This window comes from Trematomus bernacchii, unplaced genomic scaffold (genome assembly GCF_902827165.1).
Source record: "Trematomus bernacchii unplaced genomic scaffold, fTreBer1.1, whole genome shotgun sequence".
Taxonomy (NCBI): Eukaryota; Metazoa; Chordata; class Actinopteri; order Perciformes; family Nototheniidae; genus Trematomus; species Trematomus bernacchii.
The window spans coordinates 2,204,004-2,230,811 of record NW_022987910.1 but is presented as its reverse complement, the minus strand read 5'-3'; the positions used below and the strand labels follow the sequence as shown (position 1 = coordinate 2,230,811).

The following is a 26,808-nucleotide window of genomic DNA, read 5'->3' as shown; positions in this document are numbered from 1 at the left end:
TATGTCAAAGGACAATGGCAACCTTTTTGGCAGACTCTTTTGGGCAGCAAATTAATTACTTAGTGAATCATATTTAAATAGTGCAGTTCCTGGAGGGGGAAGGTTGTGACCAGTGGAGCTTGTGAAATAAAGGCGAAGAGGCAGCCACACCATTGGAACACATTGAGACTTTTCTCCTGTAAGGTGTTCGGAAGCACAAAGGGCTGTGGTATGTACATATTAGCCATATGACACGCATGGCAGGCAACATGCATCACTTTGTCATACTGTAGAGTGTGTTGTGAATATATCATGGAAGGCACATATATTATGTAAGCAGAGTAGCAATGGTGTGTGTTTTCTGAGCAGAGCAAAAGATGAAGCTTCTGTGGCAAGGATGCTTCATCTCACACATGCAGCTGTGTTCACTCTCTCAACACACACACACACACACACACACACACACTCACACATGTGCACGCACACACACACATAAACACACACAGAAGTAGCTGTGGAGGCTCAGCAGGCGTGCTGTCACCCCGACTGTCTGATTAATGACTTTTCTCCCGCTTCCTATCCTATCATCCTCTCTGTCCCTCTCTGCCAGGTGTTGCCATTAACTGACAATGTTGCTCAGAGTAAATCAGCTGTTGGCCATACTCAGGTTGAAGCTTATCCTGTTAAGCTGTTTACATGCACTTTTAAAACCTGACAACCGACTGTTGCAGAGACTACACCTGTGAACATCTGTGGATATCTGTGCACCTGTGGTGAGCCACCCACACTCCGATAGAATGATACTTCTATACTGTTCACTGACTTTACTGCTCATAAAAGGAGAATAACAGGAAAGGAAAAAGGAATATTCACATAATGATATCCATAGTAAATCATTTGGGAAAGTAGGCTCCCCTCATGTTTGTTCATGTGTAACAATTTGATTTGAAAACTAAATCATTTGTATATTAGATATTGAGCCTCATGTATAAAAAGGTTGCATACAACTACCCTTTTGCTTACAATAGGGAGAGGGAATATGAACGGTTTCTTCTTAAGCATATAGAGTCTTTCACAAGGAATTATTATGTTAAATATGGTCATGATTGGTCTAGTGAAAGCCAAAGTACCACTAATGCTAAAGGTTGTCATGTAACCGTTATGCTAATCAGGAGTACTAACAGGAAGGGTCCTAAGCCTCATCTTGACATTAGCATTCCTCAGCACAGGTTTCTTGTAATTATGGTGCTGTTGAAATGTAAGCTGATACTGCCAAAACCGCCACATTGTTGTTATGGAAAATATATACACTAATAATCCCTAATAAGCTAAATCCCTCATATGTGCCTGTCATGTGTTAAATGTGCTCTGCACTCCAAAGTGAAACCTGTTGTGACAATTTAATCGCACACTGTCCAAAGAACTATGAGAGTAAAGACATTTTAGATCATTGATCACAACATGTGTACTCAACAGTTGGCATATCTAACAAGGTTTATGTCAAAATACCTAAATGGATTAATTTTGTTTAGATTTTTAACTTCTTAAAGTTTATTGGAAGGGAAAGGCCGCCACCTATGAGCCAGAGCAGAGATAATATAAGTTATTCCCTTTAAGTCTTGAGAAGACTGAGCATCTACTGCCATGCTAGCAGCTCTGTGAGGCTGTTCTCAGGCGCAGCAGTTATTTGAGTTTACGCCAAAAACAAAAGTAGCAGCAATGTACGGCATATGGCTAAGTGTAGTGAAATGACTCTAGAAAGCTGAAGTGCTGGTCTGAACTTAGCAAGAAGCAGCTGTTTTTATTCTGCAGCCAAACCTTGTTAATAGAGCAGAGGTTAAAGGATCAACAATGCCTGAATTCTTGCCAATCAATTTAAACGACGCATTTCACAAACAAATACAAGCAATAGGGAGGTGGGCAAATGATCAGCAAAGTCATTATACATTTTGGCACAGCGGTTATTCAACACAATTCATTGCAATCACCACTAAATAATAGAAGCATTATTTCTTAATGGACCAAAGTAGAGGATCGACAGACATACACTGCCAGAGCCAGGCCAGAAATATAGCTTGAACTGGTAGTAAAAACATGTACAACTATAAGGCAGTTGGCATACATCTGTTTTCAATAATGCAATTAACCACATCTCTCTTTCTGAGTAGTGGTATAGATTTAGTTGATTACAGTAACGATTAGATATATCTGATTCGATTAGCCTGTCGATGCTGCAGGGATCTTATTAGTGTTGCTTAACAAATGACTTCTGACAAGATTATAAAATAAGCCGTTATCTTAAACAAAAATAAATGAGTGCAAGTTTTTGACTGAGGTCATGATTCAATGTGGTGGTGACACCTGCTCAACAGCAAACATGTAACCATTCACTAACGACAACAGAAGTCAAATCAAGTCAATAAAGAGTTGAATTTTGACACCACCCAGATTTTTTTTTGAATCTGGGACAAATGTTAAAGATGTTAATTAGGAGATAAAAGGTATTTGTTATCATTCTCATGATAATTCCTGTTGAGGGTAAATTAATTGTGTCGGGTCCCTGTGTGCTTGCTGTTTTAAAACAAATTCAGATTGGTTGGAGGGGCATAGAGTTACTTGATTAGGACAGCTTGCTGCTCCACAGGCCAACTGGCATCTAGTCAACACGCACATGCGCGCGCACACACACACACACACACACACACACACACACACACACACACACACACACACACACACACACACACACACACACACACACACACACACACACACACACACACACACACACACACACACACACACACACACACAAACACACACACATAGAGTCTCTTCCTCTCTTTGTGTGTTTCTATCTCTCTTACATACTTTTGAGGCTGCCAACAGTGTAACCACTGATAGAGATGAAAATAAATCACATTAAAGTAATGAAGTGGGGATAATTTTTGTTTAAAAAAACAAGAATAATAACGAGGTTGGAGGACACAGGATGTAGGAACAGTGAGGGTGTAAACATGTGGGTAATAAAGAAGAAACTGGGAGGTTGACAGTGTGAGAAAGGGAAGATGATGACATACAGAAAGGGAATAGTGGTTTGTGTGTTTCCCCTCAGGGAGGCCTGAGGATGACACCAGAGTCTGTGAAGCCACCCTGTTATTATTTTTACGTCTGTGTTTCCCTTCATCAATTCTAACTGTAGTCTCCATAGGAGTTGACAATTACTCAGATGTCAGATTCGTCATAAACCAGCAGTTTTTGCTTTCTGTTCTACCTGAGAAACATGTCAGCGAGCGTGTTTTTACTTTGCTGAGTTTGTCCTAGCACCACTTAGTCCAGAAAGTAAAAGGTGACTGGTGGTGCTTTTAAAGCCTGTTTCTCAGTGCAGCAGCTTAACTGACTAGTTAAATCTCCATCCACCAACCACTCCACTCCACTCATACGTGAACTCTTACACCTGAAAGTGGTCACTTGACTGTCTGTGGCTAGCACTTGGAGAGTTTACTCAGTGCACACTCATTTTTTCAACTGTTAATAGGCAAAACACTGTTTAAGAAGCGCTACAATAGAGTGCCACAGTGACGTGTCCTAAAACCCGGAAGTAAGTTAGAATTTAAACTCCTTCCGGTTCCTTCCACAAAAACGCAATGCAATTTCTCCGTAGGATTTTGGAAAATAGCTTGAAATAAGGTCTGTGGTTGACACACATTTAAGAGACGGATCACGTTTTGTTCAGCCAGATAATATCCACATGTCTACCCTACATTTATAATTTTCGAATCATAAATCTACTCGCCAGAAGCAAAATGCTAACGTTATGCTATAAACGAACTACAGCAGGGTCGCTGCTTCAACGCCACGCCAACTTAAGATCCATATTCAAACATACAGATTCAAAATTGTACAAGTTGAAGCGTTTGTTTTAACAGTTTGCAGGAGGCAGGTACTTGCTTTCAAGCAGAACACGGGGAAAAACAAACTTAGCAGGAGTGTTTTACGTGTTCGGTGTAATGACGTAAAACGGCCTCGACAACTTCTGCAGTCCTATTCAGCCACATGTTAACAACCATCGTTTTTCAGACACGTAAACCCTTCAAAAATCACCAGTGGGGTCACTGCTGATGTATTTAATGTCGTAGAACAAAACGTGATCCGTCTCTTAAATGTGTGTCAACCTCAGACCTTATTTCCAGCTATTTTCCAAAATCCTATGGAGAAATTGCATTGCTTTTTTGTCGAAGGAACCGGAAGTGGTAAAATGCTAACTTACTTCCGGGTTTTAGGACGCGTCACTGTGGCACTCTATAGATCCTTAGCATAATGTAGGCTGTGGAATTATTAATGAAAGGTAAATCAGTGTGATTTTTGTATGATCTGTTATTAGTGAGAAACAGGAAGCAGAGCCCTGTTGTATTCAAAGGCAGTGGGAAGTATCAAAGCTTGTGGGTGATTCAATTTTCTTTTTTTAAAGGTCATTTTATTATATTAATCATTATCCCAAAGGTAACAGACTTTAGCCAGTTGATTTCACAAATACTACTGTACACCAACTACAATTTAAAATAGCAGAGCATCAGTAATAACATAAATAACAATAGAAAGACTACTTGGCAAAATCATTGATCGATAACGGAATATGTCACTAATTCTTGCTTGACTGAGGATATAACAAAATGATCTAGCATGAGATAATGTAGACTTTGTACAGACATATCAAACATATTTCAGACTATTTCAGACTATTCCAGATTGACCTCACCATAGCTTTTGTGTGATTTTTTTCTCTTTAAGTCACAGGAGCTCAGGAAGCAGCAGCTAGAGAGCAGGATAGAAAAACAGAGTGAAACTTGAGGAGTGTAGTTTGCCACTGTAAAGTAGAAATCTGGGGAAGAACGTATAAATATATTAAGGATCGTGTTACTTTGAGGGATACTGCTGGATTCTTTCACACAAAAGACATTATGGCTTAAGTGAATTACATCCACTATAACTTTGCCAGAGGTCAGCAGAAGTGCAACAACCCTGCAGCTGTGGGATTGAGACAAAATCAAAAAGATTATGCCTAACTGCTTTATCAGATATAATACAAAAATCTTGTATCTTACTATGAACATGCTCATTCCCACACCAAACAGAAAATGTTTAAAAAAAAGTGGACCCATAACAACAATGTCTTAACCAACCACCAATACAATCAAAGTTAATATTGTTAAACTAAATTGCAATTCTATATGAAATAATCTGACCTATTCCACTGGCAAAATTAAATAAAAAACGAATGAAAGCTGTGGAGCACAAAATATTATGAAAGCAAAAATGACAGGCAGTCATTTACGAAGGGCACGGTACAACCACTTATCACTTGCTGTAAAAAGTTGAGAAGAACATCAACTCATTGCAGTCACTCACAACTGGTAAAAAACCTGTGGTATAAAACTGGATTTAGAAACAAATCTCTTAACCGAGTATAGTGGCTATTAGAAAATCCAACTTCTCGAAATAGGACACTGAGCTGCAAACTCATTTCAGTGAAGGGATACATGAATATATAGATAAGATAATAGCTCCGGACTGTAGCACATTAAAGAGACACTTCTCATACTTTCACATAAATCAGTTCTTACTTATGTTCCCTACAGGAGGATTTCAGTCTGCTCAATCTGTGTCTTAAACGCGGACGGGATAGATTTAAGCAATTCAGAATTCTCTTCTTGGATTCCTGACTAAGCCCTCGGGGCGCAGTCGGTGGCAGACCACCATCCAACAGGCAGAGCTTTCCAAAGTCACTTCAGACTCTTTCATTTGACTTTTTTTACATTTGAAAAATAAGTAAAATAAGGGGTAAAACTGGAAGGCTGAAAAAGACTGTTGATATGCATGAGCTGAAATCAAGAAACACTTACGGGCCGTCTCCACGGCAGCGTTAAAAAATCTTGAAACGCTTCTGCCCATTCACTTTGAATGGGGTGACGTCACTTTTTTTCGCTTTCGCCGAAATGCATTGTGGGCAGGTGAGCGGAGATTCTCAGGATTTTCAAGATCCAAAGTTGAACAATGTTCAACTTTTGAAGCTGAGGAGGAAGCGTCAGCCAATCAAATCCCGTGTACGCAAATCTGACAGTTCAAGCTCTAGCCAATCAAACGGCGTGTATGCTGGGAGAGATATCCCGCAGATCATTTCCTCATATTCCAAAAAATGGAGGAGAAATTAGCGGTAGCGAATCAATCACCCGGTGCTTTATGACCAGACCTACCGGGATATAAACCGGAGGAGCCAGGCATGGAGGGAGGTGGCAGAGACAGTGGTATGTTTTCGCCTGTTTTGGGGAGTTTATATCCAGTTTACTTCAGGCTTTTTGGCTTCGTATGTCGCGGGCGGGAGATTCATGTGATTGGTTGATCGCAAAAAAATCCCCAAGCTTCAGATACGCCCACCTCCAAGATTTTTTTAACGCTGCCGTGGAGACGGCCCGTTACAGGCAATTAAGCAGCCTCGCACATCCAACTCTTTTATTATTTTTATTCAAATGCTTAAGTTCCAGAGGAACCTAGTGCTAAATATAACTTTTACAAAGAAGGCTTTGCCATGCTTGAGTTTCTTCAGCTCTCCAGTGAAGAGTTGCTTTATATGAAGTTTAGCAATAAAGTTTGTGCAACTGCACGACTGTGAATGCATTAAACCACTGAAGCGCATTAAGTATATAGGCCGATACATTGTATCCTTAATTATTCAAGAATGCATTGATGCATATTAACAGTGTAATAAGGCTTTCTTAATCGTTGATGGTGAGACATTTGAGCACCATAATATTTTATTTCCATCCAAATATGAACATTTTTGTGACACATGTGATACCATATTTGCTAAAGCCTCAATATTTTTCTAATAATTCAGACCACCCCTCCATTTGGCTAAAATAAATTAAAAAATAAAGACTCCTCCCCTTTATCTGACCATCCCTTTTCCAGTTCACATTTTACATTTTTGTCTATGATAACACAAGATTGCCCTTACATCCAGACAAACAATGTGTGGTGGTAATTGATGAATAAACCATACAATTGTTTCGATTCAGTTCATAATTGGTCCATGTTTAAAGCATTTGACTTTTAGCTGATATGAAAACTTGGTTGAGAGATCATTCTCTTTCTGCCTTGAAGCTTTGATTTGTGATGTTGCATTTTAGCATATTTAAATCAGACCATATTTACCTTATGCAAGTCTGTAGTTGCCAAGCATCTAGTATAAGTAGTTTTATGTTTCCTGGCAATATCAGATTTGGCTTTGTAAAGATATAATAATAATAATAATAATAATACATTAGCTACATTTATATAGCGCTTTTCCTGGTGCTCAAAGCGCTTTAAGGTAAAGAGATATAAGGTATAAAGAGATGCATCAAGTCAGCCTAAAATAACAACTGGGTTTCTTTATATACAGTGGCCCCATCCTCACTGTTCTTCATTATCCATATAACACAATGTCACATTATCCACTGTTCTAATTTGAAAATGGCTTGAGGCTTGAGAGGTTGCCTGTGCTGAATGCAATATCAGTGGGGATAAATTCAATTACATTGTTGTCTTTATAGCTGGCTATTGAATAGGAGTATAATCAAAATGGCACAATGGCTGCTGTCCTTAGGCCATTTGTGTCCCCTAAGTAGACGTCATGTAGTAAATACTGGAGATTTTTCACTAAATGGGACTCTTTTGAGAAACTACTCAGCATGTAGCATAGGTGTCTCATGAGGATTTCTGCCTCAATGCTAACACCAAAAATGTTGCATATAATTCTCTATTATGTTATCGCAACCCTGAATGTGAGCATTAGTGAATGCACTTACATTTTTCTACTCCGGAAAAATATGAGGATCTACATGCCAGAAAGCATTCAGTAAATGAATTAAAAGTTGAAAGAGCCGTAGAGAAAGAGTGACAGAACAATTGAGATACAGACAGGCTGCCATAAAAGTAGACATGTAGAAGAGGGTTTGACAGAGAATTACATTTGTCTGAGAATGACAACAAGCAGGTGTATTCAGAGTCTCAACAATTGTGTTACACCACAATAATTGCAAATAACCCTTCAACAATTCAACAAATATATTCATATGTTATTGTCAGCTATTGCAGTATTTTGGGCAATTCTAAAAACCAAGACTTCCAATTGGTGTCTTTAAATGAAAGATATACAGAGGGTTGAGAACGAGAAAGGACAGAGACCAACAAGCTGAGTTGACAAAGATAAAAAAGAAAGGGTGTGAAGAGGGGGTGGCTCAAAAAACGAGCTGGAGACAAGATGCAACACTGAAAGACCAAATTCACCTATTAAATTGCACAGTAATGAGGTCCGGGAGAAACCAAGTGTTGGGAATGGACCACAGGATACCGTGTGTCACAGTGACCACGGCTCATTGCAGCAATATGTGTGTGTAAATGGATTTTTTAAAATATATTACTACAGGTTGATTGGGTTATATTGCAAAGTTTAAATCAGCCAGCCCCCTCATTATAACTGCACAGACAGTCACAGACACACACACACACACACACACACACACACACACACACACACACACACACACACACACACACACACACACACACACACACACACACACACACACACACACACACACACAACACACACACACACACACACACACACACACACACACACACACACACGGGGTGGATAAACAGATGAAGTTCTGTAAATGATCACTGCCCAGTGAATGGATGCAACAAGGAGCAGGTGGGAGGGGGGGGAGTGAGGAGGGTGAGGGGAGGCAAGCAGATATAATGGTGGGAGGAAAGACAAATTACAGTCGTGTCATAAAGGGAGGACAGACAAATAAAACGTTTTCAAAAGATGGCAATGAAGAAGTCATTGAAAGAGGGTGAATGCATCCTATTAAAAATAAGTTTAAATATACACAGTAATTGTAGGATTAATTAATATAGATAATAAAGTGTTGAATGTACAAATTAGGAGATCATGAATAGAGAAGGGAGCGGAGCATTGGAGGGCAGGCAATTTGAGGAGGCAGTGATCACATGAGGGAAATGGAGTGAGAGGCTGACACATGTAGAGGAGGGGAAACAGATGGAGGAAGAGATGACCAAATGGGGAGAGTGTTAGGATTTTGAATTGAGAGGTTGACAAAATGGAGGAAGAAGGCAATGATATGTGTGTGATGGTAAGCATCTAGGACACTTATCATCTCAAGGTCATGATGACTGATTTTGATTAAAATGTACTAGATATAATTGACAATGTTAATGATGGGATGTCACAAAAGTAAAACATTGTAAAGGTAAAAAGTAAAGTTTGGTTGTCAGTAAGAACAAACGGGATCTCACAAAAAGACATTTCCATATGGGAATTGGAAAACTCTGAGCTTTTGAGACCAAATGCTCACACTGTTTTTATAAACCAGCCACTTAAAATACAATTAAATGAAGTAAAACACACTGGCTAGAAACACATTTATATATACATCGTATGAGCAGGCATTCATGGCAAAATCTGACACGCCTCAAAAGTCATACTGCAAAGTCTTGGAGGTTTAGTTTGTGAACAAAGAATTTAAAAAGATCCATCTTGCAGTTTGACAAGCAATGAACCTGTAAGATTGCTGTTATTGCACAGCGAGAGGGTTTTTTTAGGTCAAAGACAAGAGGTGAAAGGAGGGAAGAAAAGTACAATGGAGAGGGGGCAATGGAGGGTAGGAGAGTGCAGAGCTTGGGATATAAAACAAACTTGGTTATCTGGCGGACACTCCCAAGAAAAAATGTAGGAAAAAAGGGCCAGGGATGATGGTAAAATGAAAGATAGGGCGCAGGGTTTAAAGGAAAACAAGGAAATTGAAAGGAGAAGCAGTAGACAGAAACAAAGAGTGTGATATACTATACCAACGGGCAAGAAGAGGCAATAGACAGACATGAAAGAGGGAGAGGGAGACTGGTGGCGGTGTTGTGTGGGAGGTGGGGAGAATGCAATGGAGAGGTCAGTGTTAACTGCTGTGGTCTGGCTTTCTCCCTGAGACCTATCACAACCTATCAACTCACTCCAGTGAAACACACACACACACTCATACACACACAATGTAGTGCCTCCCCGTCGATGTGGACAGGCTAAATAGAGAGAAATAGTAGTGCTGTAAGTGGTTGGGAGATGGAGAGAGGGGGAGATCAAATTGTTTCAGATGAGAGAGGCTGGTGCAAGATCAGACTCAGCGCGTATGTGTGTGTGTGTAGTGTGTGTTGATGGGTGTGTGTGTAATTTTGCACATGGGTGCCTTTGTGCCTTTTAGAGGGGAGATGGAATCCATTTGAGAGAAAGGGTACTGCACCATTATTTTGTGTACGGTCTACAACCTGCCCACGCTTTGCTTGTGAGGCTGATTTGGTCAAGGTCACAGACTCGCTTAAGCCATTCTGACTTCAAAAGTTCATGCACAGTGTCAAAAGCAACATTACGCATGTGTTATTGACTACATTGTGGGGATCAAAGACCTCTAATTGCACAGTTAAGCCCAGTATGTCACCATTTGTTAAAAGGGCCTTTAATCGTCACATTACTGTGCAGTTCAAGGAAAGGGACACTTTTGTGTTACCTGTTTTACTTATTGTGCCAGAACAGACTAAATATCTCTTTGTTTGTAACACAGGAAATGATGTTCATGTCTGACAAACGTTAATAAAGGTTAAACGCTGATGCAGCATTGACTGAGATGTCCTGACTTTAAGTTCGTACCACAGGTCATTTGTATACACCATTTGATCCTACAGTTCCCTTAATGCTAAAGCTTATCAGGCAATCCCTGGTAAATACCAACTCCACATCCTCAGTTTCTAGCACAAGCTATCTTTTAAGCAGTCTCCAACCAACAATCAGGGGCATTTCATAGACCTGACAAAGCTCCACAGCCACAGCATAATTTAACCGTCACAGTCTGAGTAGTAATCCCCATGACTATCAGATGATTGGTGAAGTTACACCACTACTATTGGGTATGTTCCCTTTTAAGTATGTTCTCTTTTGATATGATACTTTATACTTGCATGACCAATCATATTTTCCAGATTTATTCAAAAATACAAACTGACTGTTAAGGCTTTAAGTGGAGAAAGAAGAGGCAGACAGGAATGAGAGAGGACGATAAGGGACAGCAAACAGCTGTCAATCATCGTCAGTCATGTGGAAAGTTGGCCTGGAGGCGGGGAATACAGATAATGCGTTTACTGGTCACCTGCAAAAATTATCTGTGTCACCAAGGGCTTTCACCGAAACCTTTGTTTGATTTAGGGTGAGAGGGGCTCAAGATGTATAGGTAACGTAATATTAATTTTCTTGTTCACAGTGTTGTTCTTCTCCACAGTGTTTACTTGTAATGGGTTCATGTCAAAAGGTCTTTTGGGGATCACTTCCTTCAGATTAAGAGTACATTTTTGCTTCTCTCCATCAAGCTGGCTCACATGGAGCCATATTGATTGACACTGAGCTACTAAACAGACTTTAAAGACAGACAGAAAGGGTGAGATACCTTTTATACTGTATGCAGTAAAGTCTCTCAGGTTCTCCATGTCTGTTTATTAGCTTCCTCATTCCTCTTTTCTACCCTCCATTTCTCACTTACCCTTCTATTTTTGTATGTCGTCCTATCACTTTGAACTAAATGAATATATTTGTTCTTTATATTTCACAGTCCAACCAGTAGAAGCTGCATGATTGCTGACAGCGAGGATTCATTACATGAATTAGTCATTCCCCTTTATTCATTATTAAAATAAAATTACTTATCATGGTTTAAGCACAAATGTTAAATCCTCCTGCAGTCAAAACACAGATATCTTACCAAGGGTTTAATTTCCACCGAAACTTGTGCTTTCCATCAGAAATAATTAATGTCTCCTTCTGTTGTTATTCTACTTTTTATTCCCCTTGAATGAACTCAAATGCTTCTGCCTCAGATTCAGAAATGGCAGAGTGAATTCAAACATCAGACAGACCAACTAATCCTACTCTTTTGCAAAGTGGCTTTATTTAAGCGATAGCTACGAAAGGGAAGTATGATAACAAATGAAATAATAAATAATAAAATAAGCCAACACATATATCTGATTGAAGGTACTGTTTCAGCAAAACAGGGCTCACGCTATCAGCAGGCTAATACACCGCTTGGAGTTGCAATTGTTTATCAGAGATGTGAGGACCTTATGTGCCGGAACACAGTACAAGACTGATAATGTGAACATTAGTGTGCACAACCTTAAACATACTTATCTCTGCTGATGTGTAGGATGACTGTTTGGAGATGTATCTGTGTAGTAATGTCATTGACTGTTGTGTATGATAGATTCATACGCTTCCTCCCGCCTAATCTCTAATCCCTTGCCCAGCTGGGGCTTTCTCTGTGTGTGTGTGTGTGTGTGTGTGTGTGTGTGTGTGTGTGTGTGTGTGTGTGTGTGTGTGTGTGTGTGTGTGTGTGTGTGTGTGTGTGTGTGTGTGTGTGTGTGTGTGTGTGTGTGTGTGTGTGTTTGTGTGTAAGTGTGTCTGCATGTTAAGCTTCATATCTGTGTTTGAGAGTTTCATTTGCATGCGGATCTGTCTCTGTCTGTGACCCTCTGTGTGTGTCTGTGTGACTGAGGGGTATTCAAACAGTGAAGTCGAGTTTTTAACAATATTTTGTCAAATGTGCTGTCCTACTTACTGCATAGATGACTTATTCCCTACCTCTGACGAGATTAAAGACATGTAATTGTTTAAAGTGAGACTATACTACATTGTCAACCCATCAACTGTATTCATGTCAATGTATTCTACTTTGGCTTAATCTGATTCAGAACAATAACCAAGACTTGCAAAAGTAATTTTTTTTTTACAGTATATCAAAAATATATATCAAAATCAAAGGAACAAACATACACACATACACAAATAACAAATGTATGTTCGGGCAGAGCTTGATGAGTCAGCTCTTATTTTTAATACAGTTGCCAGTGCGTTTGCTGTTTTAGAAAATAGACAAATACAACACACTTTCTTCCTCTAAAGACATTAATTGTGCATTTGTTGTGATGTAAGGGTTTTTCTATAGGTGTCATTCAATTATTTTAAACATGTTGATGCGTGGGCCCAAAAATCTTACATGTTATGTGACTGCTGTGCACATGTGTGATAGAAGCAGTTGGGAAATGCAGTGCTGCTTATAAGTCTGTATTTTACACAGTTCACTTATCAATAATCAAGTCATTTTATTCATATTTGGTGAGACATATTTTGAACTTACTGTAACCTTTGAGTGTGTCTGTATGTGTGAGAGTGCCAGTGACAGCTTCCATATTTAGGACACTGTGTGTTCAGTATGTTCATGTGTGTGCTTGTAGTTACAAGCTTTAGTGTTCTTAAGTACACTGGGCACATATGTATGAGCATGGACGATCACACAACATCAGAGCTGGATATCACATGTAGCACTGTGACCAGATCACTGCGTGCCCTTGGTGTATACACTCACTCACACACACACATGCTTGCCGGACATACTGTGTGATTTTTCACTCTGCCACTGTGAAGTTGTGCGTGTAGTGCTATAAGGCTTGGCTGGCAGCTGAGCTTTCAGAGGTCATGACATCAACATTTAACCATCCACAAAATGTTTTCACCTCACTAATATACCGTACTTAGTCATTTCCAGTTTATTAGATTCATTAATATGTGTTGCATTTGGCACTCTATGTGTTTGACAAATGGACTACACTCAAATATTTCTTTGATATTCATGCACTATTTCTGCTGCTTTCAGGAATGTGTTATGTGACTGCCATCCTTTACTATATATTGCATTGTGATTCTATAGTTAGATGCTACTGCTTGTATTTAAAGTCATATGTTGCTTACTTATATCCAACATGTTCCTTGCTCAACCTGCCCTCTTAACTTTTGCTTTATTAAAATGAAAAAAAGAAAACTAATAGACCTGTGTATCCTATTAAAACATAAATGATCTCATCAAGGAGATTAACATTTCTAATCCAATTTAGTCTTGAAAAACTCTACGACAGGTGTAATGAGGTCATTTTGAATGTTGACATTCATTTCTCGAGAGAAAAGCAGCTTTGATTTGTTGATTAAATGGACTCTATGATTAGCAAACTGGTGGTAGCCATGGTAACAGTTCCTCTTTGTGTGTCGTATTCTGCATTTGTCCTTTAGGTACAAGTCTCAAGTGAACCCTCTCTCCTTATTGGACTTTTATTGTCTATAACAGGGGTGTCAAACTCAAGGCCCGGGGGCCAAATCCGGCCCGCGACTTCACTTCATGCGGCCCCACAAGAGCTTGCAAAGAATATAATATGTTTATTATACGGTTACATGCCGCTTTACAGAAGCACGTTGCCCATAAACTACATGTCCCACAATGCATCTCAAACTTTTTTTTCTCAAAATGTTACTTTCTTTTCAAAATGTCACTTTTTTGTTGTTGTTTTTCCAGAATTTGGCTTTTCTTTTTAAATCATTTTGGGACATACGCACGCACTGAAGAGACTTGCAATTATTTGCCCTAAACTTCTGCCTTTGACACTCAAATTGACCCGTGCTAAGCCAGACAAGTAGGGTAGGAAGGCATCATTTGTGCAATATGCTTGCAAGTGCAACATAACCTCCTGCAATTTCACGTTTATTACCATGATGTACATGGTAGTTTTTTACTTATGTGTTATTAATAACGTGTGCATACTTAGCAATGTTTTCCTCACTTAATCTGCAGTGCACTATCTGCTATTTTTAATAATGTAAATTACCCCGTTGCGGGACAAATACAGGATTTCTGATTATGATATTTGTTGTAACACAAGGACATTCAGCTTATATGCACTCACACTAACACATTATTTCGTATGGATGTTTTCCTATAATATTACATATTTCATATATTACACTGTCTTGACAGCAAATCTGAAAGTAATGGGTTATAGAGTATTGGTTGGGTTTGATTGTGGTTGTCAGAGTCTACTCATGTGTATAGTCGTCTGGTGTCCAAACATTGAAATGAACAACATGGGTGACCCCCTTCATTTCTCAGGTGTTTAAATGCGATGGTTAAAATTGAAGGCCAATGGATGAAAACTTTAGAAGTAAATCGATTCAAGATATCATTTAAAGCCACATTTATTTTTCAAAAGAATGTGTTTAGGAGTCATTTTACTTGATGTATCTCAGTAGATTAGTTGAACATCTTCACCTCACTCTCAACATAATTACCTCACACCAGTTACACTGATGTGTTCAGTTTCTAAAGTGGTTCCTGTGATGAGACAGTAAGGGACATGGAGAGATAGAAAGGGAGATGAGTATGTCTGTGTGTGTGCGTGCGTGCATGCGTGTGTGTGTGTGTATGTATGTGTGCTTCAGTATCCGTATGGCTGTGTTCATGTCATGTTGGTTGGTTTGCAGAGCAGTGCAGAGCAGATGGGTTTATAATGAGGAAACAGAATGATTCTGATAATGATGACCGGATAATTATACTGCATCTGAAACAGAGAGGAAGGCGCAGGGAGTGTGGCAGTGGTGTTTTAAAAAAGATTAAAAACAGAGTGGAATGGATGACAGAAAGAGGAGTACATGTACACAAAGAGGGGTTAGATGAGCCCAATTCAGTGTGTCATGGGAAATGGAAGAGAAGGGGAGCAGAGAAGGGGAAGATGAGAGCAAGTTGCCCAAAGACAACAACATATCTTATACTGAAATATGTACACTCTAAGTTGAACAATTGTAAAAGGTAGCCATAAGAAAGCACATCTCATTTTAATGCTGACATATTCTGTTGTAGATAAAAGACTTAAACAACATCTATATTTGAAATATTTTGGGCATGTTTTAGAATTCCTCTTTATAAATGCCTATGACTAAGGACTAATAAACTTACTGTATGTGCCAATCATACCCGATCTATGTATTATATATCTATATCTATTCAGTCTTACTGTAATATTTGCTTGAAGTACAGATAAGCAGTAACATCTTTGAGCAACTTATTTCAGGTGAAAGGCCTTAGCCTTGAAATGTCTAATACACATAAGTAATTAATTCACACGCATAAAAGCAACCCTTAAAAATGTCTAAATAGTTTTACTGCTTTTCAATCCAACATGACATCTACCATAGGATAACTGTAGGACTTTAAGAAGTGAAATCATTTAATGGCCCTGAGTGTCAGTGACAGTATTGAACACTACATTTTGAGGTATAATTCACACCTGCTGTTGTTAAATGTTAAATAAAAGGCCTCTCTTGCAACATTATACCGTGATGTTAACTCCAAGCATGACAGAGTGTGAGACAAGAGCATGTTTCAGCAGATGGTTTCAATCAGTTTCGATTTACAAATTCAACTTGCTTTTATCGGGCAATCTGTTCTCGCTGATATGATGCTAATGTGACATGCTTGGTGTGGTCTATGGTTGAGGTTTTATACAGGTGTAGGAAAATTGAAAAACAGTTTCTGCAGGAACAGTCAAAAACCTGCAGGCTCAATGACATGTTGACAGGTACATGTACAGCACATGCTGTGTCACGCACAGAGCATAGGAGACAGAAACTAATTGTTTGAGTGTATTTTATATGTAAAAATATGTGTATATGTATCTTTATTCACCCAACCATAAAGGAGAACATGCAGTATTGTAGTTAACACTTTGCCATCTAAATAAAATACTGATAAGTCCAAGTTAGCATTTATTCACAACTCTGCAGCTCTACTTGGCAGCTGAAAGGTGAGATTGGGTTTTAAACCAAATAATAATAAGAAAAGATACAATGGAAAATAACAAGTGTATCAAAGAGAGGATGTCAAGTTATAGTTGATATGAGAGCATAAGGAATGTAAGAAAATATATTTATTGCCGGGAAAAAAATAGTAGTTTGCTGCATTCTTAAAAAGAAAAGCCAACAGTTCAAACACTCTAGCAGGTGAGTTTGTGTTTAGGAAGCAGTAGGGTGTGTGCTTCACTCTGGCTGTTCTGACAATAATCATTGAGACCTCTGACGCTGCTTTTTTCACATTAGTCTTTGTTTCTTCTTTGACTTTTATGTTCAAAGCTAAAGTATCAGCGAGATGTCACACACATGCACACATGCACACACTCACACACCTTCTGCTTTGTACTTAAACAGACACTTTCCCTTTGTCCCTCTTTTATTTGGTATTCATGCACATGCACATATATACGCACACACCGGGCTCACTGACAGGTCATTTCACCACAATCTAAAATAGCTGAGTGGAGAGAACAGATGCTAAATATAGAGGCAAACTGAGGAGAATACCAACGACTTTCAAGATCATACAATACAGACGAGCAGTGTGATGCTGGCGATAAGGCATTGTTATACAATTACAGGGCAAGACCTAAAGATGGTTAATGAAAGGATTAAAATAAATCTAAGCAAAAGTGATTTTTGAGAAGTTGAATTTAATTGGAATTTTGCTTTAGCAAAGTCGACGAAAACTTTAAAAATGTAATACAGTCTTGATAATTCCATTGTAATGCTGCATTCAGTATTGTTTTGTCATTGTTTACTTTGTGCTGGCTTGTTTAGGATTTTTTTTTGCAAAATAGACATTGCATTTTCATAAAATATACAGTCTAAATTAACTGTATGAATTTCATACAGCATTCTGATATCCGGCTGATCTACAGTATGTGTGTTTATGTTGGACTTTGGGTAGTAAACAAAACACTATGTGAACAATGTATTCATATTTCAAAAGGTAAGACATCTATTCACATTCAAACAAAATGAAAAAAGCACCTCAAATGAACACAGGTTGGGTTTAAGGAGGGAAGATGTGCTCCTGATCAAAAGAGAAAGGAGGAGGCAAATCAAATAATTGAACATGAGCATAATTTTGCAATTCACTGGGCACAAAATGTTCCCACAGTTAATTAAGTTAAGGAGATTAATTAAGTCATTCCAGGTTAAAAATTCTGAATACAAGGTAACAAATTAGTATCATTACAAATTACTTTACCTCCCTCAAGACCTACAAGGCTTAATAGATAACAATTGGCAATATAGTATTTTAAGATGGAGCCCTGGTGGTTTATAAAAGACACTCTTCTGAGGTTTGCTATCATTTAAAGTATCTCATTGAAGCTAGCAGCACCTGCCATAAAGGACTTAAACATGGCTGCAGCATCAGCATACAGTACCACAGAGTATCCCCTTGTGTATAATTGTTTTGATGGTAAGAGGCAGAATAAAGTGTGGAGCTGAAAAGTGTGTGTGTGTGCATGTACAGTATGTTGTACATGTTTTAGTTTTTTGAAGGGAAAGTGGGGATGTCTCTTGTGAAGATAATTAACATATTGTAAGTAAAAATCAGCATTTGAATATGTCATATGAATTACAACAATTACACCTGGCAACCTGAACAAGCATGTCACAAAGATTGTCCATACTGCTGCTCGGGTCACTGCTCATTGAGACATGTTGTAAGGAAGTTAGTGAGAAAGAACATGTAATATCATCCTTACGATTGTCATTATTAGACGTTGGTGGACAACTTATTTGCACGGCACCGTGTTCTATGTCTACAAACAATCAGCTACCCTACTATTGTGTCACATTGCTGTTTCATGTCTTAGTGATGAAACGACTTTAGGGCTCTGGTGGGAGTAATGATTTTCTAATAACCTGCAGCGGCGTGTTGTAGCTCAGCTGAAATACTGACTGCCAACGTGTCTGCAACCTGTTCGATGTGTGTGTGTCTATGTGTGTGTGTGTGTATGTGTGTGTGTGTGTCTGTGTTTAGCTATGTACTGTCCTTTATTGAAGCAAACTGTCAGTTTCAATTTGATAGTACTTTAATTCTTATTGGGATGAATTGTTAAAAACTGACATAACTTTTGCATCAGTGCCCAAATGCTTCAGTTCAGTCATTGAACATTGATATTGTGCTCTGACTTATAGGTTTCCCGTTGTCATGATTCTAACTGGGGTCTTCACGTCTTATTTTAGACAGCTTGTAGTATAGATTTATTGCAATATAAATACAAATATATATACTATCGAGTTGAGACATTGTGTGGCAGGGAATAGGGTTGAAAGCCACGCAACCCCATCTTATAGGAGTTTGGACGATGAGCACCAAGCTGGGGTGTTCCGATATTTGTGCAGATAAGTGAGCCAAGCTACTTCTGTGTTTTGTATAAATGGAGGAAGAAGAAGTGTCAGCCTTTGGTGGCAGGAAGGCTTGGACATTAGTTGGACAGCTTATTTTTACGTGTGAACAAATCAGCCCAAATGTCACATGGTTTACGACTTTAGTCCTTACTGAAATATTTGTACAACTATTGGATGGATTGCAAATATAGTGTACACACATTCACTTAGTAATCCCCTAGATTATTATCCAACATTATCATCAGGTTTATAATGACAAGTGTTCTTGCCAATATGCTTAACTAAGAAGGCAAACAAGGTCAACATTATATCTGCTAAATATTTCCATAATAAGATTGTCATCATGAGTATTTTGGCAAGCTAATGTCAGCATTTAGCTCAAAGCACTGATCCTCTTAAGTAGCCTCACAGAGCCGCAAGTGTGGCTTTTAGACTTTCCTATAAACAATCACGCACTAACCCATGTCTTGTTTTTCTGTGCTCTTTCCTCAGGTCTTTGGATCTATATCCCCGGGCCATCTTTTCAGTGCATCTACCAGTCACAACTATGTATCTTCATGTTGAGTCCTAATAAATCACAGCAGACCTCATAGAGGTAAGCAAGGACTCAGTAACCGTTTTTACTCTGCTTATTGCCCTGTATGCATTTTTTAAATGTTCCAATGGAGCGATGCAACATTAACTCTGTTCAGAATTGTGCTTGCTTGTTTCTTTTAAAGTGAATCTGAAACATTTATTGCCAATGTAAATTAATAAAATGTTAATGGTTCCCTTTGGGAAGTAAGATACTGTACGTATAGGGTATTTCCTAATGTTGTGGATTATACAGTTAAAATACAGACATGATATACTTTCCTAACACTAACAAACTAGAAATATTAGTTTTAGTTTTGACGTGCCAGTTCCTGATTTACTTTTGGAATATAGTCATGTATGTGTTTTGTATTATGGTTGCTTTCCCCTTAAGTACTTAGGCATGAGTTTGTTAAACATCCTTCATATGCATGTGTACAGTATGTGTGAAAGTAAATGGGTTTATAATGTATGCAGTTGCCTCCCCGATGTTCCATACTAATAAGAGGTTGAGTGTACTTATTCCCATGTGGATGTAAATCTCTCCATGTATGTATGCTGTCTCGCTGTGGCTGTGTGTGTATGTCTGATAAGAGCAGCACTGCGGTCCTCTGTGCTCTGCTTCTGTCAGAGACAAATTAGCAGGGCTGTGAAAGTACGGAGGCCAGACAGGTTTACACCGAGGCAGCTCAGCAGAGCACAGATGGTGGAATTGATATATTTGGATGGATGTTAATCGAAGAGGGAGTACAACCCTATACATCCAGTATACTCAAAACCTTTGTCGAAGCTGATTTCATCAAAATAGTTACATAACTTACAGATCATCAATTGTCAAACCTCCCTGCTGTTGTCTCAAATACTATAACAAAGTATCTTAGTAGGACATTCACACTTGCCATAGAAGGGAGACCTCAGTGCTGGCTGAAGCAATATTAGACTAATCTTATTATTCAGCTTTAATATTGTTGCTAGATATATAGATGCAAAATAAATGTAATCTTGTCATTCATCTATTGGACTACACATTTTGCTTTCTTACAAATATGTATAGTGTAGCATAGGCTGTGATGTTTATAAACCTGCTGGGTTGTCACAGGAACAGATTGTAGACAGTGGAGATTTATTTTTTGCTTCACCCTTTAGACCAGTTGGAACAGAGGTCACATAAATAAATATTTCAGATACTGAAACCAACATGATCTATAAAGCTTGAAAGATAAACTGCAGATATGCACTGATTCTCTGTACATTGAAACATCAATATATGAATTGATTGGATAGTATACATGTGTATAGTTGTCACTATACAACAAGTAAAACCTCGACCCCAGATGCTCCTTTATCTCTTTAGTTTCTACTGGCTGGCTTTTCAAGTGAGCAGAAGGTTACAACTTTATTTGATTGACCTTTCTTTCTGTTCAAAATCCCATACATTTGGGACTTCTGGCAGCCATTCAAAAAGTGGTCTTAAAGACTAGTCAGACAATCAGTTAAAGCCATAACAGTTCTCCAAACATCTTTTGGCAGTGGAGGTGAGCAATTTCTCCCAACGGTATATTCTGTTATTGCTTTAAATCCCCCTTCTTGTAATAGTTGTATGCATTGCATGTGCAAACTTTGGGATCCTATCTAACTTCATCCTAGTTCAACAAAACACACATTGGCTGTACGTGGAGGATAAGGAGATTGTATTTATACTTATATAGTTAACAGAAAAGCATCAAACACAAAATAACTTCAAATCTTAAAGAAAAAATATAAAAGCTTCTCCTAAGATTATCCTTTATCTGATATTTAACTTTAAAGTCAAACTTTAAGGGCAAGTACTTTTTTATATTATTCTCAGTTTTACACAGTCAGCTGACTGTTGTTTTTGTAACATAAATAAGTGTTTTATTCATTACGAGAGTCAGCATTTTCATTGTTTATAGACATTATGAGAATGAAGCTCTCTCATAATGTTCCTTTGTCTATAAAAACAGCTACTATGGCATAGTGATCTCGTTCAAATGCAACTGTACATTTTAGTTACAGTTCAAGAAACATTTAAAAAACAATAAACAAGGACATAAATGCTTGTTTCAATCAGAGTAAATGTGGCTATGGGTAGTTTCACTGAGGTTGAACTGCATCTAAGTCAAGTCAAAAAAGGTCCTATGACTGCTACACACTCTCTCTACAGCTAACGTATCAGAGTATATTTACTGGCTTACACATCATGTTATACATAGAACATTTCAGAGGTTGCGGTACAATTTGCACCACCATTGTATGTTTTCCCCTCCTGCTTGCAGCCTTCCCTTCCTTTCTGGCTATGTATTATTTTCTGCAAAAACCCAAGTAAAACATATGCCCTGAGCAGTTTATTAGAGTGAGCTAAACGGCAAAACATCCAAGATATTTTACATTTCAGTAAAGTAGTTTCAACCTTGCAGAGAAAAAAAAAAGATATACTCATCCAACACTGATGCAACTTCAAATTATTCACTTTTGACATTCAAATAACTTTTTACATAGTTTTCAACGAGACATCGAGTCAAACAACAATCTTCTTATCTGCCTTATAATTTGAAAGATAACTCAACATTTCTCATTTGAACTATCTGGTATCTGTCACAATACAGCATCTTTCTATTTCTTTATCCCCTTGTGAAATATGTTCATAGATTAGAATAAAGTAGGCATCATGCTATCAAAGAAGTTTCCACTTATCTAAGATCAGTTATCTTGGAAATTGAAGGGGATTGATGTGGGAGGATCGGATATTTGAAGTCTACATCTCTAGAGTTTAACGCCCCGGCTCCACGAGGACGGAAACTGGTTGAATCCGCATATTTCTCATGCGTATAGCCCTCTAAGCTCCACGACGCCGTAAGGGAAACGTAGAAACAGACCCCGCAAACGACAACGGGTCCAAAGGTGGATAGATCTGGGAACTGAGCGCTCTGGGGGGGTCCAACGGGGCCGTGGAGTCGCCTATACGGTCATTCGTTTTCATAGCCCCGCCTCTCCCTGCCTCTCCCCCACGGGGTTGCTATCGTGCTCCAGTCGCTACTGACCATGCTACAGTTCTTTGTGCAACATCTACAGGAGCTCCTCCTTGAATTCAGATTATTTATCTTTATCTCGATATGGACATAAACGCGAGTGAAGTCTAATCTGACAGGACGGAGACACGCAGCTCCTGCCGCTGTGATGCAGCGGGAGCAAAACACACACTTCAAGTCAGATCATCACCCTTAGCTATTTTAATTACCTCTCAAACTACCTAAACTAGTTATAAATATGTTCATTTTTACTGTCGGGTCACTCATTACAGGATCAGCTGCTGCATGAGACAGACACTGACGCTGTGAGAAGAGAGGAAAAAGAGACAGGCTCCGTGTATGATTATATATCATTATATCGTCGTTATTCATTTGTTTTAAAGCTCAATAAATAACAATGAAGACCTTTGATCGGCACTTTTATAATTTTGTCCGGAAGATTTAAACTTTAACACACGCTGACCGGCGAAAAACTCTGCCCGGTTCTGTCGGCCCCCACCGCGGAGAATACACAGAAGTGCAGCCATGACAACCATTCTTCTTCGCTGCTTTTGTGGAGGAAGTTGCTGCTTTTGTGGAGGAAGTTACAGCGCCACGTACAGGTTCGGCATATGTACTGCAGCTTTTCCAGCGTTTGGATGTAAACGGGGCCGTCTCGTGGAGCTTGATACAATCCGGTGTATATTGCGTGGGGACGGGAGGTTTTTTGCGGTTGCATTTGCGTTACTCCGATGCGTTTTGCCGTATTTGTCCTCGCCTTAGATGCATAAATTCACAAGTATAGAAAGACTGGAATAGGTCACACTGATTCCGTGTGTGTGTGTGTGTGTGTGTGCGTGCGTGCGTGCGTGCGTGTGTGTGTGTATGCGTATGTGGTTTTAATTGCTATCTTATTATACTGTAAGTGCCGTGTATGTGTACGCATGCATACATAGAGTTCACATATGGGTTTTATGCTCTTCAATCAGCAGTATTTCACCTTTTCTTATGTTTTTATTCACAGTTAAAAAAGCGCTCAAGTCAATAAGAAGTCACCATCTCTCATTTAAAGTTACAGGTTGACATCGTACTTGTGTGAAACAATGCATATCCACTTATTCTGATTCATAGCCATTTATTTTGGGATACTGCAGGTTGATCTTAGATGTGTCAGGAAGATTCAGATTTCTAGCAACGAGGGCACTGTTAGATGTCAACATAAATATTGAATACTTAGGTCTAGATATTTAATATCTTGTACAATTGGAAGAGCTTGGTAGTCTTAAGAGGATAAGGTAATTTGTCAAGCCAAGAGATAAACTTAAGAGTATGAGGCTCTTGACTAGTCTTAGGAGACAATGTATCAATAATTAGTGAACAAAGCATTGAGCATTTTTCGAGTTTGCTTTGTCAGCCTGTGCATGGTAATATGCCAAATGTGGTGCCATTTTTCACAACATGTAATTTTGTTTGTGAAAACATGCCAGATTCAATTTAGTTTGGAGTATGCAGCTGGCCTTACAGAGCTGTCCAATTATGGAAATCGTACACCATCAATTGGTGACGTCAATTGACCAGACGCAAGTCTTATGTCATAAACACTGCACATCACTGATGAAGGCTATTGTATATGTGTGCCTGACATGTTTAAGATGTACCAAATGTGTCAAACATGCATGTTTGTTTTTTTTATCACAGTGGGCGAACTCAAAGATAATAATGTCAGTAAAAATGCATGCTGTTTCTTAGATACTCTATGATATGTAATATGTGTTCAAATTCAAACATCTCTGCTGTCCAGTCTTGTGGCCCAGCGATATTGTGGAGTCTTTCAGCTCTGACACACTTACACGCTGTAGGCATTATAAGATGATGCTGTTGCTCATTAATCATCAATAATTTGTTTCTATAGGAGAAACACATACATGTTTTAAAAAATATTTTTTGCCACAATTTAGTCATATGCAAATGTCAGAATAAGTCAAGATGTTTGACCATTACAATCACAGAAATACTTGAAATAACATGTTTAAACATATTTGATAACAGGGTTTCTCCCACCATAAATAACAACTTTGATTGTCAGTGAAACAACGATTTGTGCTGTTTTTGACATTTCAAGGACATCACTTATCTCACCCTGATACTTATAAAGCTCTCAATAGCCTTAAGTATATTCAAGGACCTTGTTTTATTTACTCTGCAACCAAGAAAGCACAGCAAACCATGTAATCTCTGAATCCATCCTCTCTGATGTCTTATCCTATTCCAGATGATTGAATGAAAATGATCTGTCGTCAAACTCACACAAATGTATTCACTAGATGGTCTGTGGGTGTGCATACATAAAGGCATTTGCAACTGTGGGTATACATGTATGTGCAATCTATATGTAAACAAATAGAAAATGTGTTGGCACTGTTTTGTATCAAATTATGTTAAAGGAGTGCTGCTGTTCAGATCATCTAAAGAACACATGTTCAATGTTGGCTGTGTAAAGGGTCTTTCAAAGCTACCCTGTTTGGTTTGTTTATAGCCATCTCTGGCCTGTTTACCAGGTTAGTGTAATACATTTTGGTAGAAGTAGAAGCTGTCAATCAAACCCTAATTAATAAGTCAAAAGCTGTTAATATTGCCCTGCTTATATTCAACTCCCTTTACTTTGACAGTTCATTAAGCCCACTAAAAAGTGTGCGACAGCAATCCCACAGTAATCAGCCCCAAATCATTACGGTCTCTACCTTGGTTAGATAGTCATTATGCATAACATGCAGTCAATTTGCAGTCTAATAGTACGAATAATGACTACAACTTGTTTCCTTAGTGAGCTCTATGTGGCAACAAATAACCCACACACAGGTATATTTATATATATATATAGTCTAGTAAATAAGAATGCCATTCATATCCTATGATTTCAACTGTTCTCTTGTAAGTACATTTGTCAATGACTTTATTGGACCGGTTTTTCCCCTAAGGCAGAATGCATCTGCAGCTGGATACTCTTGATCTCAGCTGGTTAACAGGCCATTTCTTGAAGAATGGATATCATTACTGGAGGATTGATGATTATTTATTTTAATCTCGTGAGGGAAAGGAGAAGTCGTGGCATTGGAGAAATGCCACTTCAGTGGACCTACAGAAAACACACTAAATGGGTCATTTCTGACACATTCCTTAATTGAATGTGTTAAAAACAAAAGAGAAAACTACTCCTACAGTATGTAGATAAACATTAACTGAAATGCCACACTTAAATTAAGGGAAGTAAATAAGAGAGTCAATATCTTAATGAGGCTGTAAAAACTGTAGTAAAGGGGGGTTTTGTTGGCAGCCAAATAGGCTGATCAGTGGAGGTAAACCATCGACCATCAGTCCACCAAAGAGAGGTTCCTGCACACTGGTATTAAATGTTGGGGATTGACCTTCACAGCCACATTATAAATCACCTTGGTCCTGACAGTTAGAGCTCCAGGACAGAGAATAATGGACAAAACAATGTCTGAAATAGGCTCAATAAGGATGTATTCATACTTATGAACGTGAAATGAGAAAACGGGAGTTAAAGGGGTTAGAACCACATACATGGAGTCGATATCAAATTAGCATGCCATTTGATTACAATTCAAACTTTACACTCATATACCAGGTTCTGATTTGCTGTTGTACACAACATAATCTTAAATAAAATAAAATAAAATCAAGTTTTATTTATATAGCACATTTAAAAGCGATTTTTGGTCGAGCCAAAGTGCTGTACATGTAATAAAAACACATTACTGCAATCACAATAAAAGACAATAATTTACAACATAAATATAAAAAACACAAACACAGGGAATAGTCAGGTGTCATGCTCCGCTCTGACTAGAAGGCCAGGGAGAAGAAGTGTGTTTTTAGTGAGGATTTAAAAACCCCTAGTGTCTTGGCCGACCTCACATGGAGGGGTTGTTAACCATCCAACATGCAAGACAAATGTCTGAGTCTGTTCTTTTTCCACCATGCTGTGTATTTATTTTGCTGCGTCAC

General features: G+C 38.5%; 1 protein-coding gene across 1 annotated transcript in view; it reads left to right on the top strand.

The window, feature by feature from the left end:
* zgc:172282 (leucine-rich repeat and fibronectin type III domain-containing protein 1-like protein) overlaps positions 1-26,808 on the top strand; it is a 154,557-nt gene that overhangs the window by 43,531 nt on the left and 84,218 nt on the right. Inside the window, exon 2 of the mRNA XM_034114937.1 lies at positions 19,670-19,772. The gene's annotated coding sequence lies outside the window, so the exon portion shown is untranslated. The remainder of the gene's footprint in view (positions 1-19,669; positions 19,773-26,808) is intronic.